Source organism: Cebus imitator, unplaced genomic scaffold, assembly GCF_001604975.1.
Source record: "Cebus imitator isolate Cc_AM_T3 unplaced genomic scaffold, Cebus_imitator-1.0 Scaffold210, whole genome shotgun sequence".
Lineage (NCBI taxonomy): Eukaryota > Metazoa > Chordata > Mammalia > Primates > Cebidae > Cebus > Cebus imitator.
Window position 1 is genome coordinate 1,999,449 of NW_016107525.1, and position 21,913 is coordinate 2,021,361.

General features: G+C 36.8%; 1 protein-coding gene across 9 annotated transcripts in view; it reads right to left on the minus strand.

Annotated features, from left to right (window-relative positions):
• The window catches only part of DIAPH2 (diaphanous related formin 2), a 914,924-nt gene that overhangs the window by 455,025 nt on the left and 437,986 nt on the right, over positions 1-21,913 (minus strand). The gene's annotated exons all lie outside the window — the stretch shown is intronic.

A 21,913-nucleotide genomic window follows, 5' to 3' on the forward strand; every position in this document is an offset into this window, starting at 1 on the left:
TAATGCCCAGAAATTTTTCTGAAGTGTCAGGGCCTTGAAATTTATGGGACACAATGGCCCAACCTCATTTGGAAAGTTCAACAAGTGTTTGTATATCCTGTGTGAGTGTATCCTTTGAATTTCCTCACATGAGGATGTTATCAACATAATGTTATACATGTTGTCTTAGTATGTTTTCTGTTACTTATAACAGAATAGATAAAATGGGGTAATTAAAAAAAAAAAAAGAAATTTATTTATTCTAAATATCCTCATTCAGGCTTGAAAATCTCCAGTCTTGCCATATCTTTGAAATTGGGCTGTTTGAGTACACAGAAGCCAGCACACAGCCAGAGAGCCTCAGACAACAATTTAATGATCTACGTCAGTCACATTCAATCTTTCTGTGAAGGACCCCTTCTGTAGGTAATTTTCCCTTCTGCTGAGATGTAAGCTTATTTCTTCTTGCTTCATCCTCAGTGGGAACTGAAAATAACTGGTCACTATCCTGTACATAACAACCTCTCACAGAGTGAAAGTTCCCTTCTCATTCCCATCCTGTTTTTGAAATAAACAGTTGCAGTTAATTTAACCTATCCACTTAGATGTTATTCTTCAAATGTTTAATTTTTCAATGGTAATTAGAATCCATTCAAAACACCCATTGCAAAGGCTCCTGTCATCTACTGGAAAAGCAAAGTTCCTGATTTTGCATATAAGACCCTTCTTGAACTGACCCTTGTCTACCTTTCTAACCTGCCTCCTGCTGCTGTCTGTCTGATGACACCTGCTTAAACGTACCATGCAGTTTCCTACCACTGTGCTTTTGAACCAATTGTTCTCTCTGTCTAGATCCCCCCTTCTTTATGTTCCTTTTTATCTTCCAAGTAAATACCTACTCATATTTCAAGACTACTCAAATTCTACCTCACTTCTGAAGACTTCTCTTAGAAGCAATTAAAAACTTTTTTTTTTTTTTGGCCACTTTCATTCACTCTGAACATTTCAACACAGTAGTTTCTCACACTCAATATGAGCTCTTACAAAGCTGGAGATCTTACTTTAGTAATATTTTTGAATCTGCGGTGCCTACGGGGATGCTAGAAAATACTAGATAGTCAATACAGTAAATGTTTCAGAATCAAGATTCTTCTCTACATAAACTCCAACTTGTGTGGGCTACAGAGCAATACTCCTAAATTTAATTCTATGCTTATTTATATATATGTATGTGTACCTACCTGTGTGCATATATGATCCCATCACATACACAGAGATTGACTACAAAGGCCTGACTTTTCCAGGACACATATTTGCTAGAGTTAGGTGCAAGTGAATGCCAAAATAAAGATATAATTTGTAACTCAGGAAATGGAGTATCGTACATTTTTTAGGGGAGGCAGGTTAGGAACAAAGCAAATATGAATGGAGAAGTACATTCATTAATCCACTGTGAGCTGAGGACTGTGCCGAACACTAGGGATAAGAGATAAATGATGCATGGTACTTTTGAGGCCTTAAGCTTAGAATTTAGTAGAAAATACAAAATTATATAGAAAAGAAAATACATAGAATAATTTGGTGGCAAATGTCAAGGATTGATATACTTAAAATGATAACTAGGGCAAATTCAAGAGAGTCTGTAAGGAAAAATTGGATTTAGTCAGTGAATATTAGGATGAAAGGGAAAAATCAAAGTCTCCAAAAGTTTTAAGTCCCAATGATTAAAAGAAAGGTGTATCATGTTCAGAATAAGGGAGATAACTCTAGGGTGAACTGGCTTTCGAAAAAGGATGACAGTTCCAATTTTAAACAGAGGTGTTAGCTACGTGAAGATACACTATGAGAAGATGGTCATAACCATTACATTCTCTTTGCTGCATTTTAGCCTATGTGATTTAGCCTAATTATGGTTCTTAAACATATATATGATCGTGTCACTCCCTTCCTTAAAAAAAAGTAAATGGTTCTCTACGACTAATATAATAAAGTTCAAATTTCTAATCAGAAAAATTATTAAGCATAGACTTTGGATTCAGACAGAACCAGGTCTGACCCTTGACCCTCCCATTTACTACTTGCATGACCTTGGGAAAGTTACATGAATATTCCATATCTCAGGTTTCTTATCTATAAAATGAGCATTAGATAAGCACCTATGTTCATAGACATGTTTCAGAATTGAACAAGATAGTGTACTGTCATGGGCACCATCATCATCCAGATAAGAAGTGATGAGAGCCTACCTTAGCTTCCCATCAGTGTAAACTAAAAATCCCGCTGTTATCTGGCTCCTACTCTGCTGTGATCTTATCTCTAGCTATTATCCTCTCTCACATTCCCACACTCACTTCAGCTATGCTGGACACAAGTACAGAGCTTTTTTGTCCGCTTTGTTCACTTTTATACACTCAGCATCTAGAAAAGTGGGGAGCACACAATAGGCACTCTATTTGTTGACTGCACGAATGGGTGAAGATTTCCATCCATTTACTTATGTTATACTCTTCTTCCTTCGTCGGGTGATAATATCCTACTCCTCTTTTAAGGGAGAGGGGAACCAACATTTGTTGCCTATCTATCACGTGCCTATACTATAACCCAGGCATTTTCGTGTTTTATATGCATTGCTTTTTTTTAAATTCTAAAATCAATTCAGTGAATTAGTTACGAATATGCCATTTTTATAGATAAGATAGAACTCATAAGTTGTTTGATCTAGTTCCCACACTTAATACGTATTGGTGCCAGATAAAGCACAGCAACTTATGCACACTTGGAATTTAAGATATTCTTACTGGATTCAATTGTCATGGATAATGAAGATGGTATGTGTATGAAAAGGAACGATCTTTCAGGAAGAGTGGTAGTTACTAGTAATAAGCCTTTCCCAACTTCGCTGAATAGAATTAATAAATTCCAGGCTGCGTGTGGTGGTTCATGCCTGTAATCCCAGCACTTTGGGAGGTCAAGGTAGGTGGATCACCTGAGGTCAGGAGTTCAAGACCAACCTGGTCAATATGGTGAAATCCTGGAATATGGATAGTCAGAAAGAAGAGGTAATGTGAAAAAATAATTTATTCCAAACATTGACTGTGGATAATAACCAGATAATACAGGATGCAGCACAGCCGGCAGCTGGAAAATAGTCAGGCTAGTGACAAAAGTTATTCTAATTATTGTCCCGAATAAGTTCAGCATAATTATGCCTAAAGGGGTCAGGCAATGGAAGAAATAAGAATGAAAAATCAAGAATTCATGAGCATTTGCTGTTTTGCTGGTTCTCAAACCCTGGTCCCTGAACCAGCAGTATCAGCATCACCTGGGAACTTGTTAGAAATGCAAATTTGGGGGCCCAATTCCAAATCAACTGAATTAGAAGCTCTGAGGGTGTGGTCCAGCAATTTGAGTTTGAAAATACTATGGGAAAAATTCTGATATCACCTCTAGGTGATTCTGATGCATGCCACTAGGGAGACATTAGGCTACTTTCAAAGTAATTTCTAGGCAAGATGATGTTTGGTAATTGTCTACAGCTTGCCTAGGTCCTCTCACAATTGCTTTTACACGTAAAAAGTTGAAGTGTCAACATGTTTTCAATGCTCAGTATAAATTTAAAATAAGCGAGGAGTTATCTAGCAATCTGTGTCATCTGAAGGACAGAACTGCTCTCTTCTTGATTAATTCACATAAAAATGAGACTGATTGGTATCATAACCTATCAGCTACTTATCCAAAAGTAGATAAAACAGTATGCTCCATGCTGTGAAGATTCCAGATACATTGCTCTTCAGTGTTCTAAACTGTACTTCATCCTTCACCTAAAACTGTATTAAAAAATACTTAAATGCTGCTCTAGTATGTCTTATCTACTATGTATCATCAGAGTGATGGACTAGATAACCTAGCAGATCATTGATGTCTTCCAACTCCTACTCAAGCAAATCTGCATTGTTGCTTAGATATTTACTCAGGAAGTTTGAATCCGAATCTGAAATTTTAAGTTGCAGACAACAGGTTTCAGTGTTTGCCATAAAAGTTCTTGTATTGCTAATGTATTTCAACTGTCTGAATTTCAGGACTAATATGCATGGGCTCTAAATAACCTAATACCTTGACCCCTATGCCAAACAGAGTTTACATGTATGAAATCAGACTATAGTTGGTATTATGTAAAGAAGAGAGCCAAGGAAGGTAGCTTCATTCCTGCTCCATGACACTGGCATATGCTGATACCACATTTCCTTTGTCATCATACTCATTTCAGGTTGAAGACCAAGAGAGAGAATGGGGCTAGGCTCATGTGTTACCATACATTACACAGGAACAAAGCAGCAGACCTTAGCTCCTTGACCCAAAACAATTCTTGACCTCAATTGCACAGAAAACAGTTCTCTTCGCTGGGCGTGGTGGCTCACACCTGTAATCTCAGCACTTTGGGAGGCCAAGGTAGGTGGATCACCTGAGTTCAGGAGTTTAAGACCAGCCTGGCCAACATAGAAAAACCTTGTCTCTACTAAAAATACAAAATTAGCTGAGCAAGGTGGCACATGCCTGTAATCCCAGCTACTTGGGAGGCCAGGACAGGAGAATCACTTGAACCCGGGAGGTGGAGGTTCCACTGAGCCGAGATTGTGCCACTGTACTCCAGCCTGGGCAACAAGAGCCAAACTCCATCTCAAAAAAAAAAAAGGAAAAAAAAATGGTTTTCTTCTGGAAACATGCAAGAATGTGTGGGAGGAGCACCTGCTTTTCGTGTCTGAATTTCTGCAGAGTGTATATTGATCCGAGGCAAAAATTGATTTTTGCATAAAGAGTATAAGAAATGAAGCAGTAAAACAGCACAGATATCACTAAAGGAAATGTTTCTGCACATATTTAAGGAACACTGTCTTCAAAGTGTATTAAAACTTAAACATGAGACAAAAGTTCAAATCTATAGACTGTATCTGAAGGAAGCCCTTTTGAATCTCTCCCTTTTCCTTTGGGATTTATACGAATGGCCACATGAAGTTCAGCAAACTTATCAACAGGTCCTGTACTCAGAAAAAAAGAAAAGCCTAATCCTTCTGTGTCAAGGAAACATTCCTAACACATAGCAATATCACACAGTACACATATATCACTGTCCTTGAAAAGAAATACTGAAGCTCAGTGAAGAGAACTACTTGAGTCAATGGAATAAAACCATCTAAACTACCAATAAGGTCATATAATTCAACTTATTTCTTTTAGTGAAATTTTCCTTAATCATGGCTTCCTTTTTCCGTATTATATTTGTATATTCATGGAACAGTTAATATTTAAGCAATCATGAATGCTCCAGTGCATATATCAAAACAGCTACTGCTGCTTGCCAGTCTTGAGACAGCACATGAATTCTAATGTTAGTCTCCTTTATTTAAACAAAATTAAGTTCTTTGCTTTCTGCCAAGGGTTGTTTACAAATTATTGCTTTCTTCAATACTACCACACACTGCAGTAACATTGAAAAAGATAATGTATTTTTAAGGATTGCAATTACCATAAAGACATTAGTTCTGTAGCTTTGACTGGACAGGTTTAATACATGTTTTCCCGGCTTTATTTCTAAATCTGTCACCAAAAATGCTTCTCTGGGCACTACATGACTAGGGCTGACACTAATTCAGCCAAATGTTATTTACGGTGGAAAGAGGTGTTCATTCTTTACGTAGGCCCGATCGTCCCTTTTTTATACTCTTTAGCTTGGTATTATAAGGGTATTTCCAACAAAAAGGAAACAGATAATATCAATTGTACAGTCAAGCAGTTTAAAAGTTTTACACTTGTTAGCTCAATTTATGGTAGCAATCTGTGAAAGGAGAGCTTAAACTTGAAACCATGACAACATTAAATGGAATAAGGATTCATCTCAATTGCCACCTTCCGGCCCAGCGGGGCATTTGTGCAGTTAGTTTCTTAGACAAGACAAATTCTGTTTCCTGCCCTTCCTGCTCCCCTTCTCAGCATTTTCCCTTCTAGCCCCACTTATCCAAGGAGAATGACCTGCATGTGCATTAGCCTGCATTGCCAGGACCAGTGGCAAATCAACCATCATTTGTACTCACTGGTTTTAGGAAAAGCCAGAATGAATTAATGAAATATGTCTATACAAAGAAAAGCTGCTCTGATACTTTCATATGCTTTTAATCATCCTGTCTTTAGTTGACTTACCAAATAAAAATTCTTCTGAGAATAGTTTTAATACAAATCAAATTATTTAAATTGGTATAGAAATACTTTACAAGTATGAATGTTTGCTGCTGTTAGATGGTTTCTTCTCAGGCACGGTTTAAGCATGTAACTAAAACTTTTATTGTCATGAGAATTTTACTTAACAAATTGTTTTATACATATGAGGTTTGAGAGTAGATGGAATAATTGTTTTTTCTGTATATAGCTTCAGATTGTCATACCACCAAAAGAGTACATAGGACTCATTCGCTGTGTATATACACTGTAAATAAATAATAAACGGCATTTAAAGGTTTTAACCTTTAATAAATGGCATTAAATGGCACTTAGTAATTTTAGCTATTTATGAACAACTTTGAAGGTCTAGGACACGGAATATTACAAAAGTGTAATTAGATTTCAGCATTGAGGAGCAGCTGTTTAAGAGTGAGGTATTTAACCATATTGATGTTTCTAGCTATATTCATCCATGCTGTATATTAGTTTACCATATAAATATTATTAATTTTAGGCATATTCTCTCATTGAACATTTTAAGTATCTGATTTCTATTTTTTGTGAGGGAATCATTGTTTTGGATATAATTACAGATAATGCTGCTGTAAACACTTTTTTGTGTGTGTGTGACAGCATTTCACTGTCACCTAGGCTGGAGTGCAGTGGCATGATCACGGCTCACCACAGTCTCAACTTCCAGGCTCAGGTAATACTCCTACCTCAGTCTCCCAAGTAGCTGTGACTACAGGTACCCACTATCATACCCTGCTAATTTTTGTATTTTTTTTGTAGAGACGAGGTTTTGCCGTGTTGCCCTGGCTAGTCTCAAAATCCCAAGCTCAAGTGATTCATCTGCCTTGGCCTCTCAAAGTGCCAAGATTACAGGCTATATGATCCAGGCTGCTATTGAACTCCTGGCTTCAAGCAATCCTGCCACAGGCTCCTAAAGCACTGGGATTATAGGTGTGGTCTACCATGCTTGGCCTTAAACATTTTTAGGCACACAGCACAGTGGGGTAAAGTGTATTCACGCTGTTGTGCAACCATCACTACTATTCATCTTCAGAAATTTTTAATCATCCTATACTGAAACTATTACCCATTACACATTAACTCCCCATCTCCCTTATCCCCCAGCCCTTGGTAAACAAAGACTTTTTGTCTCTACAAATTTGACTATTCTAGGTACCTCATATAAGTGGAATCATACAGCATTTGTCCTTCTGTGTGTGGCTTATTTCACTTAGCATAATTTAACCAAGGTTCATTCATATTACAACATATACCAGAGTTTCATTCTTTTTAAAGGCTGAATAGTATTCCATTGTATATATGCCACACATTGTTTATCCATTCATCCCTCAATGGACATTTGGGGTGTTTCCATGTTTTGGCTACTATGAATAATGCTGCTATGAATTTGGTATACAATCATCTGTGAGTCCCTGCTTCCAATTCTTTTATGTGTATGCCTAGAAGTGGAATTGCTGGATTATATGGTAATTCCATTTAAGTTTTGTAGCAACCACTATGCTATTTCCTACACTGGTTGCACCATTTTATATTTCCACCAGCAATGCATAAGGGTTCAGATTTCTCCACATTCTTGCCAACACTTGTTGTTTTCTGTTTTCTTGATAGTAGCCATCATAGTATGTTTGAAGTGAGGTTTCACTGCAGTTTTGATTTGTAATTTCCTAATGATTAGTGGTGATAAGCATCTTTTCCTGTGTTTATGGACCACCTGTATATCTTCTCTGGAGAAATATTTATTCAATTCCTTTACCCATTTTTGAACTGAGTTGTTTTGTTGTTGTTGAATTGTGGGACTTCTTTATATATTCTGGATATCAATCATTTATCAAACATATTACTTACAAATATATTCTCCCATTCTGTGGGTTGCCTTTTTTTCACTCTGTTGATAGTGTCCTTTGATTGTGTGATCATTCTTGTATATGTCTCCAGGATCCCTACCTAAGAGTTTATCTAGAGTATATACTAGAAGGAGCATTTCTGCGTATGGTTTCTTTAACATTTCTTGATAGTACCAAATTGTTTTCTGAAAGGAATTTAACAAGTTACACTCTCACCAGTAGTTCCCTTTGTCCCTTATTCTTACCTCTACTTTATATTAACAGAATTTAACATTTTTGCCAGTCTCATGAATACAAAATATCCTTTTATATATATTCATAGATTCCAATATGAAATCCATCATTGTGGTTTAATTTAATTTAATCCTAAGCATGAATGAAAAATGGTATAGACCCTTCGAAAAACAGTATCTCTTAAAACTATACTTTCCATATGATGCAGGATTCCCATTCCTAGGTATTTACCCAAGATAAATGAATTTATGTCTTATACATAAATGATGGTAGCAACATTGATAATAGCTAAAATTTAGAAACAACCCAAATGTCATCAGCTGATGAATAGATAAACAAAATATGTCACAGCTATACAATGGAATAACTACCCCAAAATAAAAATGAACTACCAATACATCCACAACTTTACACTAAGTGAAAAATGTCAATAAAAACATAAAGTAACACAAAGACGCTATTACCGTATGATTCCATTCATATGAAATTCTAGAAGAAGGCAAAACCATGGTGATTTAAAACAAATCAGCAGTTGTCTAGAGCTAGGAGTAGGAATCCATTACACAGGGGCATGAGGAAACTACATTGGTTGATTGCAGTGGAGGTTCCAAAGTTGTATACAAATAACAAAGTTCATCTAACTGTATGCCTAAAGTGAGTAAAATTTTTTTCATATGGGGTCTTATTAGAGACATGTGAACCACAGCAACTCCATCTTTAATAGGAGCTGGGTAAAATGAGGCTAAAACCTACTGGGTTGCATTCCCAGATGGTTGAGGCATTCTAAACCACAGGATGAGATAGGTCATCAGCACAAAATACAGGCCATGAGGACATTGCTGATAAAACAGCTTGCAGTAAAGGAGCCAGACAAAACCCACTAAAACCAAAATGGTGATGAGAGTGGCTTTTGGTTGTCCTTTCTGCTACACTTCCACCAGCATCGTAACAATTTACAAATGCCATGGCAATGTCAGGAACTTACGCTATAATGTCTAAAAAGGGGAGGCATGAATAATCCACCCCTTGTTTAGCATATCATCAAGAAATAAGCGTAAAAATAGGCAACCAGAAGACCTCATGGTTGCTCTGTCTATGGAGCAGCCATTCTTTATTCCATTACTTTCTTAATAAACTTGCTTTCACTTTGCACTGTGGACTCACCCCAAATTCTTTCTTATGAGAGATCCAAGAACCCTCTCTTGGGGTCTGGATCAGGACCCCTTTCCTGTAACAGTCTCACTCTGTCTCCAAGGCTGGAGCGTAGTGGCGCAATCTTGGCTCACTGCAACTCTTCCTCCCAAGCTCAAGCAATCCTCCGACCTCAGCTTCTTGAGTAGCTGGGACCACAAGCGTGCACTACCACACCCTGCTCATCTTTTCTAGTTTTGGCAGAGACAGGATTTCACTAGGTTGCCTAGGCTAGTCTCAAACTCCTGAGCTCAAGAGATCTGCCCATCTCAGCCTCCCAAAGCGCTGGGATTACAGGCATGAGCCACCGCATCTGGCCTAAAATGAGTAAATTTTCTTGTATGTCAGTTAAAAACCTCAGTAAAGTTACTACAAGAAACTATAGGTTAGGTTCAAGTCTCTCTTGACCATGAATACATTTTACTTCTAATAATATAACAATACAACAAACAAAGTCCTAATAAAATGCCTTAAGAAATCAGTGAGCACCCTGGCCTTTCTTGTACACTTTATGAAAGCTGAAATTTGGAAGTATAAATTGATCTGAATGGGCCAGGCTGTGATGGATGAAAACTCCTTGGAATGAAGCATGTGCATCTCTCCTCAAGTCTTTGAATATAACTTACAATACTTTTCTACTTCGCTCAGCACAGATTTCTAAGTCAAGTTTTAATATGTGTATCTAGCTAGTTGCTTAAATCTGAATATTGAGATCCTTTCTCTACATAGCCTCTGAATAGCTTGTATTTCCTCATAGTAGGTTATTTGTATCCTGGAGTGATCCTTCATCCTGAACATTAAATAACAAGTGTTTTGATTCTTATTTATCTGGACAATCTCATGATATCCTCTGGCAAAAAGGAAATTATTATTTGACTTTTGTGCCTCATTAGTAAATTGGGAGGGGTGCAGACATACAATAGTTATAAGTAGTACCATTCTACTATTGTTTTTGAACAGATATTGATTTTATCAAAAAAGTTTAAAATACGAACATTTAACTACATATAGAAAGATGGTAGGAACTTGAGAACCAGTTTTAAAGATACTCTTATTGTAGCACAAAAGGGAAGAGAGCAATCTGAGAATTCAGATTTAAAATTCAAAAAAAAGAATAAAGGTTAAGAAATAATGAATGGCAAGGCTTTGTGCTTGTCCCCATGAAGGAAGGCAGGAAAAGCAAAACCAGACATGGTGTGGGGAAGAGAAGAAAAGTACATGTTGGAAATGGGGCTGAAATTGTTTTTTCCTTCCTTTCCAAAGAAGTGGAGCAGCTTTACAATATGGATATCATCTAACAGAGTATGTACTTACTTGTAGTTAGTTAGCCAGTGTTTATGAGCAACATAATTTATTTTTCATGTGTGCTATTACATAAAATCCATTTGCCCGTCCCGACACACACTTCTCCCTGTCTCTTGCTTTAGCATTACAATGTGCTATATCTGGTATCTAGCTCATAAGCTCCTCAAGGACTGGAGATATATGTTTTATTTCTCTTTATTCCTGCAAAGCATCTAGCGCAAGGTTCCACAGAGAGTAAAGGCTCAATAAATGTGGCCAACTTGCTGCACAAGTACTCACTAAAAAGTCGTTAAATGTACATAAATAATTTTTAGATTCTCTAAAATTATCACAGAGCTTTATTTTAGTATCAACTGCTACTTTATAAACTTCCTTTCATGGTCATGAGCTCTCCTTGTTAAGGTTGTGCAATGCCTTCATTAGGAAGGTTCCTTTGACAAGAAAGTCCATTTGTAAGATGACTGGTCAAACTTAGTCACAGTAGCCATGTTTTTGGAACAACAGTCTCATACAGGGTCAAAATCTCCTTCGAACAGAGCTTTTACAGAATAAAAAACCCTTTGTTTTCAGAGTTACTAATTATATTCACTAAATGCCGTTCATGTTGTCAACTTTCCCCTACTGTGAGAATGACAAGATCAGTCATAAGATTATACTCAGAAAACGACTATAACGATTCACAGAATACTAAGCCAGCTGGGTTCATGTAAATCCTCTATGGAAACAGTCTTCATGGTGAACTAAGTAAGACCTACAGCTAGTTCCATAAATCATCACTTTTTGTCTGCTCCAGTGCTGAAAATGTTTGTTGCTGCTCCTGATATATAGGGTATTCATCAAGAACCAAAAAAAATGTATTTTTGTAAACTAGAAATTATTCACCTCTGCCAGCTATACTATTCAACATTAACTGTATCTATTATTGTTTAGTCACAATGATTTCAACAAGTATAGCCGTGACATAGTATCAATTTGATTGCGTTTTTTGTATTACTGCATAAGGATAATTTTTTTTAAATGAAACAAAATACAGATGTATTCATTTTTTTATTTCCTGAAAATGTATCTGTATTTAATGAGTCAATAAACTAAGCCATATGTGAGTTCCCTACAGAAAATAAATTATACCCTTCCTTATAGTTCTATACACACATACATATGGTTGAGTTTTTGATGTTTATTATTGGTCGAAGATAAATATAATTTGGCAACTCTTAGTGTGCATTTTTCAATGCTTTTTACAAGTCTGTCAATTCATGTATATGGAGGAACATTTAACTCAATCCTGTTTCTCTCTGATTATCCAGTTATGAAAATCACCCCAATCCTGCTTCCTCTTTCATTCTCTTTCTCACTCATTCTGTGTCTCAATCTCTGTGTCTCTGTCTATCTCCCTGTGTCTCTTACTCAACACCCATGTGCACATATATCCTTTTTGGCTTGGTCTGGCTCTTATTTTATTTTCTTTGGTCCTTTCCCTAATATAAAACTTTCAAAAATTGAAATTTCTTCCATATCAAAAACGTCATTTGTTTGCATAGGGGAGTATAATAGCGAGGCATTGCTAGTACTCAAGGCAAGTAAGTCATATATATGCGCGCGCACGTATACACACACACACACACACACACACACACACACACACACACACACACGACAGTGAGTTATCTAGATATCTAGGAGGCAGACAAAACTGTAACATGTAAGTAAAAATAAGAGCAGCATAGGCTTCACAATATTAATGATCACAGGTAAGGGCAGGTGTGTGTAATAGGGGACAGAAAATTTTAACATACATAAGAATAATAGAAAAAAGAATCCCATGAGTCTCCAAAGCAGTCAGTATTGACAAGGAATACTGATCAAATTAATAAACATTTCAACTTAGAAAAAAATCTTTAAATAAGCTCAAGGGACCTCTATAAAAGAGACAAAGAGGAGAATAAAGGTGTGAGTTAGTTTCTCTTACTCAGAGCTGAAGTTTTCAAAAAGATATTTTGAGACACACAGCTTTTATAACTATAGCAATTTTTAAAAGTACATCTATAAACTTTGTTAATTCCTATGCCTGACGTGATCATATATTTTTCCCTCTGCTGTAATTAACTTACCACAAATTTAGTATTTTCTCCCATTTCAATTTCTTAATGTAGACTTCAGAGAACAAGAAAGATATAATGCATCTCCACATTAATATAAATCTAGAAGATGTATGACCATTTGGAAAAATTGAGGCTATCATTTTAGAAGAGGGTACCTCATAAGACAGAGACAAATATTGCCTTCATTAAGTCTTCTTTCTACTTAAGTAGTCAATCTGTATATGCACCACTATAATATAAAGACAGATAAGGAGAACAGGTAGCTGACATCTTAGAAGTGGGATAAAGCACTGACTTGCTAATTGAAGGACAATCTTCATAGCACATAGTGGCATACTCATAGGATTACAAAATCAAGGTGCCATGATAATCTGTTTCCAAAACTTAGAGGACTGCATTTAAAAGTAGACTCAAATGAATTGGCCTGTTTGATTAGATTTTAAATGGCAATGAAGAATATTAGAGGTGAGAGCTTTGGATTGGATTTCTGAGCTGGTATCCAAGTATCTTGATTTACTGGAGGAATCAGATGACTGAAGCAATCTTCTACTATTACCATTTGTCTACATGCACAAGTACATATGCACAGATTAACGGTATGTGCATTAGAATATATAATGAATAGCACAAGATATGAAAAGACCTTATGGAGAATTCTTTCCTTTAAAAAATTTAGTGTTCTATAAATTTAAATACGTCTAGACTTTCTAACTTAAGTAGTATTAATGCTTGCCTTTTAAAACAACATATTTTGGTGTATTAATTTACATGAAAAAGTGTAGGAAACAAAAACCTGTGACACAATTATAAAAACTCAATCTAGAATGTCACCACTGACACAGTATCACAACAGTATAACATTCATCTTCAAGCTCCAGAAACTATTCAGTGGTTCTCAATGATGAGAGCCCAGTAAGCACAGTACAATAAAACACAAAGGTCAACCATCAAATCAGCTGAACAAAGGAAACTATTTAAAATTAAGAATGATATCCTGTTCTTGTGTCATTCTATGGTGCTTAGTTATTTCAGAGGTCTAAACTATAGTGAATATTCTTGCTTCAGTGTAATATAATGAGGCACAGACAGACCCTTAAATTTAAATGTTTGTATCCACTTGTAATGAATTATGAACAAACGGTACAACATGTCACTATATTATATGATGACATTTTAAAATGCAAAGTACCATGAATATCTTCCTTTGCATTTGGCATAGCGTAGAATCTTATATCATTGATTACCAACCAGTGACTTGGAGAGATCAGCAAATGAAAACTCTTTCCTGCAAATAGCCCCACAGAAAGGAAAGTTTAAAGGACCCCCAAGAAGAAAAAGAAAAGTTTGGAAATAGGGCCTAACATTTCATCTCACTCCATACACGATGGAGAGTCTAATCTTCCCTTTAACAGAATTTTTTTCAAGACAAATTATAACCCAAAAAATCATTTTCTTCTCAGCAAATTATCAACCACATCTCCCTCAAATTCAATTAATGCTAAACATTGTCTGATTGGCAAAAGTATATTTCAGTGAAGCAAAAGAGTCAATGAAAATTCTAAAAATAGCATGATCCACTGAAATCATTTGTTTGAGTCCCAGGAAAAGCTGGATCCTAACTCTGCCTTCGTCACTGAGTGATCCTGGGTAAAGCCATCTCTCTGGAGAGCAGATCATTTGTAAAATATTGAGAACAACAGTCAATCTTGGCTACACAAAACTAATATACTCTAACAGCCTATACAATGCCAAGGGATAGCTTCATAATTATTCAAATTATTAGATGCTATTTTATTACAAATATATAGGCTCTGCTGCTTGGATACATTAAAATCTATTACAAGATGAGAAACCTCCTATTAATAGGCCAGGAGTTACTCCAAACTGAATTAAAATAAAAAAGATAGATTCCAAGTTTCAGGCCAGAGAGCCGAGAAAATTCACATGAGGTTTTCCCCATTTTCAGAACACTGTAAGTGCCAGCGTTGGTTCTATAATGCTTCCTTGAAATGAGCCAAGTATAACCAAACATTGTTACAGTGCAATAAGGGGCAGGGTGCTACACAATTTTGTATACAGAAAACCTGTATGTAAGGCCCAACTTGGGCCTATACTAGCTTTTTAATCTTGGACAAATTACATAACCTCATTGGGCTTTAGTTTTCTAATTTATAAAATGGGGTTAATAATATTTAACCTCCCTGAATCACAAGGAAAGCACTTTATAAACTATAAAAACACAGGCAACCAAACGTGTGGACTGTTGACCAGGATTTATTGATCATTGCTAGGTTCCCTTTCGGTACATCCTATAGTGGTTATTTTCTAAAATATCTTTGGTTTTAAATTAAGAGTCCCATATTAATTTATTTAATAACTCATATTTAATGATGAGTTGCTGATTTAGATTTACAGCAAACACATTTTTATGTCTTTACAAATAAAGCATAAAGAAACTTAGTTACATATTCAATAGTTTTGCTGGCAAAAATATGCCCTTTATATCTGTGAGTAACAAAATGTTCTCACTTAAAAAAAACAAGTGAACACATGTTGAATATTAAAAACAAATCTTCTATTTAATCAAATTGTCTGACTTTCAATCTGTAGTAATATATTGAGAACGTCACATAAAATAGACAGTGGAGTTATAATGCATAATAAAAGATACATCCAAATTTGATTAGTTCTGAGTCTTGTGAAGGGACAAAGGGGAATAAAACAGTAAATTAAATGCCAAGTGAGGACATGGTGAAAAGGTGGCCATATGGTGACCCAAGGAGAGAGACCTCACCAGAAACCAGCCCTGCTGGCATCTTGATCTTAGACTTCTGGTCTCCATAACTGTGAAAAATTTAATTTCTCTTCTTTCAGTCACTCAGCCTATGGTTTCTGTTATGTCAGCCCAAGCTGAACAACAGTATTTTGCTTCTCCAAGCATCAGTTTTCTCACTTGTAGACTGAAGAGGTTAGACTAGATGTATTTATATGCTGAGATTCTGAGTTTATATGGATACAATTCACATTATTTTAGCTAGAAATGATTAGACACTGTGAAACTTTGGGTAAACTTATGTATGACTTTTTTCTAAGGTCTTTTGTAGATTTCTTTTTGTGGATTACAGATTTCCAAATTTTACTGCCATAAACAGCTGTCACTTTTCTTTACAAAGCATATTTTCTGGGGTAATTTTCTATTTCACAATAAAGCTGAACCTATTTTACTTTCCTTCTTACAACTTCTGTGGGGGAGATGGATGGAGATGGATGTTTCCTTTGAATAGCTGGTATGATACTCTATAACTAATACCATGTAATTGCCTCTAGATGAGGCTTTACATGTTACAATCCACATCATGGGCGTCCAATCTTTTGGCTTCCTTGGGTCACATTAGAAGAAGAAGAATTGAGCCTCATGTAAAATGTACTATCACTAAATGATAGCTGATGAGCTAAAAAAAAAAAAATGACAAAAATTTCACAATGTTTTAAGAAAATTTATGAATTTTTGGGAGGATTGTGATGGATGGGAGGCAGGACTAGATTGCAACTCTGACTCATATGGACAGAGAACGATGAGGAGGCTTGAATTGTGAATTTTAACTCCAGAATGACTGCGGGAATAAACTAGGAATCCCGAGAAGACCCACAGACCTCTGAAGGAAGCAGAGTACTCCTGCAGGACCCAAATACTGTGAGTGCCCAAACTGTAGAAGTGGGAAAAGGAGATCCTCCACCACTGAACACACACCCCTACTGGGGAAACGGGTCTAGTTTTAGGGAGAAGGTTCCAACTTTACTTGGACCTAAGTCAATTTAGTGAGCCAAGCAAAATACAGGGGTAGAGGGAGCAGCAGGAAAGGCCCTGGGAGTTCACCGGGTCCCCAGTCAGGCCATTCCTGACTGGCAACATAGGGATACTTTGGGAGGGCAGCCAGAATTGCTGGGGTGGGGATGGGGGGGCGGGAGCCATAGGGAGAAGAACATCTACAGCTGAACTTTGTAACAATTTGAACTGGTCAAGAAGCTTCCTGGCCAGAATTTGATAGAGGGCGGGAATCCACTGTGCATACCTACAGGCAGAGGAAGAACTAAAGTCCTGTCCATTTGCAGCAGGGAGAAGAGCTAAAGTCCTGTCCATTTGCAGCGAGGAGGTGGGTAGCCTCCGGCAAGTTCTCATGAGGGTGTGAGATTGGTCCTTGGGATTCTGTGGGAGCTGGGTGAGGCCTGTGACTGCCGGCTTTCCCCTACTTCCCTGACAACCTGCATGACTCAGCAGAGGTGGCTATAATCTACCTAGGTACACAACTCCATTAACCTGGGACCCTTCACTCCCATCCCCCACAGCAGCCACAAGACCCACTCAAGGAGAGTGTCTGAGGTCAGACATGCCTAGCCCTGTCCCACCTGATGGCCCTTCCCTACTCAAACTGGTAGCTGAAGACAAGGGGATATACTCTTGGGAGTTCTAGGGCCCTGCCCACCTCCAGTTTGTCTCCATACTACCACAGCTGATGCTCTCTGGAAATCACCACCTCTGGGCAGGAGGTCAACCAGCACAGAAATAGAACATTAAACCACAAAGCTAAGAATCCTCACGGAGCCCATTTCACCCCATCCCCCACCACCTCTACAGAAACAAGTGCTGGTATTTACAGCTGAGAGACCCATAGATGATTCACATCACAGGACTCTGTGCAGATAACCCCCAGGACCAGACCAGACCCAGGTAGACTAGCTGGGTGGCTAGACCCAGAAGAGACAACAATCATTGCAGCTTGGCTCTCAGGAAGCCACATCCATAGGAAAAGGGGGAGAGTACTACATCAAGAGAACACCCCGTGGGACAAAACCATCTCAGCCGTCAGCCCTAGACCTTCCCTCTGACAGAGCCTACCCAAATGAGAAGGAACCAGAAAGCTGACTCTAGTAATATGACAAAACAAGACTCTTTAACACCCCCCCCCAAATCACACTAGCTCATTAGCAATGAATCCAAACCAAGAAGAAATCCCTGATTTACCTGAAAAAGAATTCAGGAAGTTGGTTATTAAGCTAATCAGGGAGGCACCAGAGAAAAGCGAAGCCCACTGCAAGGAAGCCCAAAAAAGATACAAGAAGTAAAAGGAGAAATATTCAACAAATACTCAAATATTCAATCTCAAATTGAGATTCAGAGAAGGTAAGTGACTTAGTCATGAAAATTTGGCTAATAATTAGCAAAATGTAAGTTAAAACGTAGGTTCCAAGCCCACAGTGTTCTCCCCTTGTGTAAGGTTACGGATTCTTAATCCTACCTATCCTTCAAGATTTTTCTTTTTCAATTTACCAGCACTGCCCAGTCACCAAAGATTCCTTCCTCCCCTGAACTCCTGCTAATCTCAGTGGCCATTTATTTTTGCCCTCATTGACAGTGTACTTTGTGATATTACATAATATTCTATATGCATATTTCTTGGCTACTCAACTGTACCACAAGCTTCTTGAGGTTTCTGTATATCTCCTATATTGTTTGTAGGCCTCTGATGAAGAGATCATCTGTTTTATTTTGTATTTGTTTGTAGTTGCTTGATATCCTTTTACCTGCTCCTAACCTTTGGTATCCCTATCTTTGGTAACGGCACCCTTTAGGGCATAACCAATCTTCCATGGCAGGCAGTTTTGGTAGCACTGTCAATCAAGGTTCTTTGTTCTCCCTTGAATACATGGTGTTCTTATAATCCACACTGGGCTCAATAGGCTCTCTTCATAATTTGAATTTGAATCAAACAAAGGGAAAGGAGAAGGATAATGGTTGGAGCCGATACATCCCAAAGGCAACATCCTAGAAGGACTTTTCATTCATTTCTGCTACCTGAATTCTCAAAGCTGTCACAGTTGCTATTCTTTTAAAGGCCAAGTTCTTTAGTCTTTCCTCAGTTTCTGGCTGAGTTACTTCATATCCTTCCAGTAATTTTCACTTTTTGCTTGAATCAGGCAGAGTCACTTTCTGTTACTTGCAAAGACTCTTATTTGATAAACCCACAAAGCTTAGTATATAGGGAATGCTGAGTATTTTTAAATGTTTTGTCCTTATGCAGATTATATTTGCTATTTCATATTGAAAAAAAAAAAAAACAAATGGCCTTGAAGTGTAGCATTTCCATTGGTTAGAATTTTAATAACCAACAGGCTAAGCTAACACTGGGAGCTCATCTTCACTGAAATGAATTTTATTACAGTTCAGCACACTGGTTTGGTGACTCAGCAAGTGATAATGCACTGCTACAAATTAACAAAGCATTTTGTGGTGAGGGTAGTACTTAAAATAATGATACCCTTTAGTGTTGACATTTTGGCTAACCCATCTGTTTTCATTTTCTTCCCAAATGCCATAGCAGACGATTGTGACCCTCTGAAATTTTTATATTACCTTACTATTCAAGACATATCTGATAAATTTAACCATGTATAACATGCCTCCTTTTTACCTAGGTGATTATTTTAACATACTCTATAGCTTCTTGTTAAAAGCCTTGGATTACAGTTTTAAAATCACTGAGAAAGGAAATTATCACTAGAAAAATTTAGAAGAGTAAATGGTATCATTTTTAGAGCATCATCAGTGTTCTATGAGGGAAATTCCCCTTGCTATTTTCTTTAAGAAAGCAATAGCTAAGAAAAATCAACCAAGTAATCTTTCATAATACAACTGAAATTAAACAGCAATTCTAGCTAATCATACATCAGTAGTTAGTTAATTCTATTTCAAACAGAATACAGACCTAAGCTAACTATTTCTATGTGCTTCTGAAAATTTCTGTAATTTTAGACATCTACATCTACTCACGATCCTTTGTATTCCAGGAACATCCTCTGAATTCTAGACATTATGGGAATATCATGCATGTATATAATATTTCCCTTTCTAAATGACAAGTGTTTTCCTAGAAATTTCCCAGAAGATAAAAATCTTACTGAAAAGCAGGGGGTAGGGGTGGGGGACAAATTTTAAAACCTTCACTTCTTTCACTTTTGGAATACCTATTGCTACATGATAGTATTTCCCACAAGATTATTTTTTATTTTATTTGAAGTTGGCAAAAATCTTTGTGCTGAATCCTTTGAGCATACCTCTAGTGATAGACGTCAGATCAGCGTTGTGTGGAAGAACTTTTATTTGACAGGTAGATGACAGAAAGAGAAGCCTTTCTTCAAAATATAAGATGTAACTGTAAAATCCTTCTGTGAGATTAACGTAATCTTTTCTTCCTATGTGTAAATGACTTATTCATTCTTGCTTCAAAGAAATCAGTTCATGTAATTAATTTGAATAGTGTGAAATTAAGACACTTAGAAAGTATATATTTCTTCAAATTAGAATGGCTCTTTTAAAATATTTTTATATGAATTAAATGTAAAATAGGTATCTAATACAAATTTCTAACGATATTTTCTTTCAACTTATAATCTTTTTATAATTGTCAAGCAAGAACACTTTTAGATTCACTCACTGTGCATAGAGCATACACTCTAGCCAAGTAGCACCATAGTAAAGAGATGACTCTATTAACATTGGGTATATGGTATGCAATACAATGCTGAAGTCCTAAATACTGTATTTTATCCTATAAATCTGGCCTGATTTAGTACAGTTTATTACAAGCGTTGCCTTATTCCCTCTGGCATTATGAAATGATTTTACATGTCCCCAAATATCACAAGGGGTGGGGATAAAAATATTTCCTTCCCCAAATCTAGCATTTCCAGATAAACTTCCCTATTTTCCTTGTTCTCTTTCCTAACAGCTCTCAAAAATATATCAGGAGTAAACAGATACTCACAATTCTATTGTATATCCTATTATCTATAAATGTTATTCTTTATGTCTATTTGGGTTAGAACTACCAAGATCAAATCATTTTTGATACATATCAAAGTGCTAGTCAATGTATATGTAATACACATCAATTTGATGCATGAATAGAAAAGAAATTCATATCCATTGCCAAATTTGGGATTCTCATTATAATATACTTCAAGAACTAAAAGTTCTGCAATGTTTTCAGATGTGAGAGGAAAAAAAAGTGAAAGAATGGAGAGATTTCAAAGATAGATTGTTTGTTTTCAGATTTATTTTCATCTCTAGCTTTCTTACAGGCCTTCACCTGAGAGTCTGTTCAGGCTTCTATAACAGACAGATTTCTTTTTCGTGAATAAGGTGGTTTGCTCTAGCCTAAAAATGGACATATACAAGCCCTTTTGGACTTCTCTGTTTCTTTGTTTGCTTTTCATAAGAATTAAGTCTCAAAAGTATTATTATTAAATGTTCCAATCAAAACAAGATGATTATCATTCAATTTTCTTTTTCTCCTCTTAGTTAATGCACTAGATACCAGAGTACAATACTACTTGACATTGAAGAGTATTATTATCTTAAAAATTGCTATTTACCTCATTAAATTTAGCTTCTCAGATACTTTCTAGAAAGACATAAGTCATAATGTAAATGAAATACAGTACTGTATCTATATTATTTTATTTCATTTTATTTTTTGAGACAGAGTTCCGCTGTGTGGGATCAGCTGGAGTACAGTGATGTGATCTTGGCTCACTGCAACCCCCATCTCCCGGGTTCAAGATACTCTCCTGCCTTAGCCTCCTGAGTAGCTGGGATTACAGCAACCCATCACCACACTCGGCTACTTTTTGTATTTTTAGTAGAGATGGGGTTTCACCAGTTTAGCCAGGCGATCTGCCTGCCTCAGTCTCCCAAAGTGCTGAGATAACAGGCGTGAGTGAGCATGCCTGGCCAATACTGCATCTATTTTATAAAAGTGAAATTTTTTTGGTCTATAAACTTCAGCAAAATATAATCAGCAAGTGTTAAGTTATATGTTCCAAAATAATTTTTAAGTCTTGGCCGGGCGCGGTGGCTCAAGCCTGTAATCCCAGCACTTTGGGAGGCCGAGGTGGGTGGATCACGAGGTCAAGAGATCGAGACCATCCTGGTCAACATGGTGAAACCCCGTC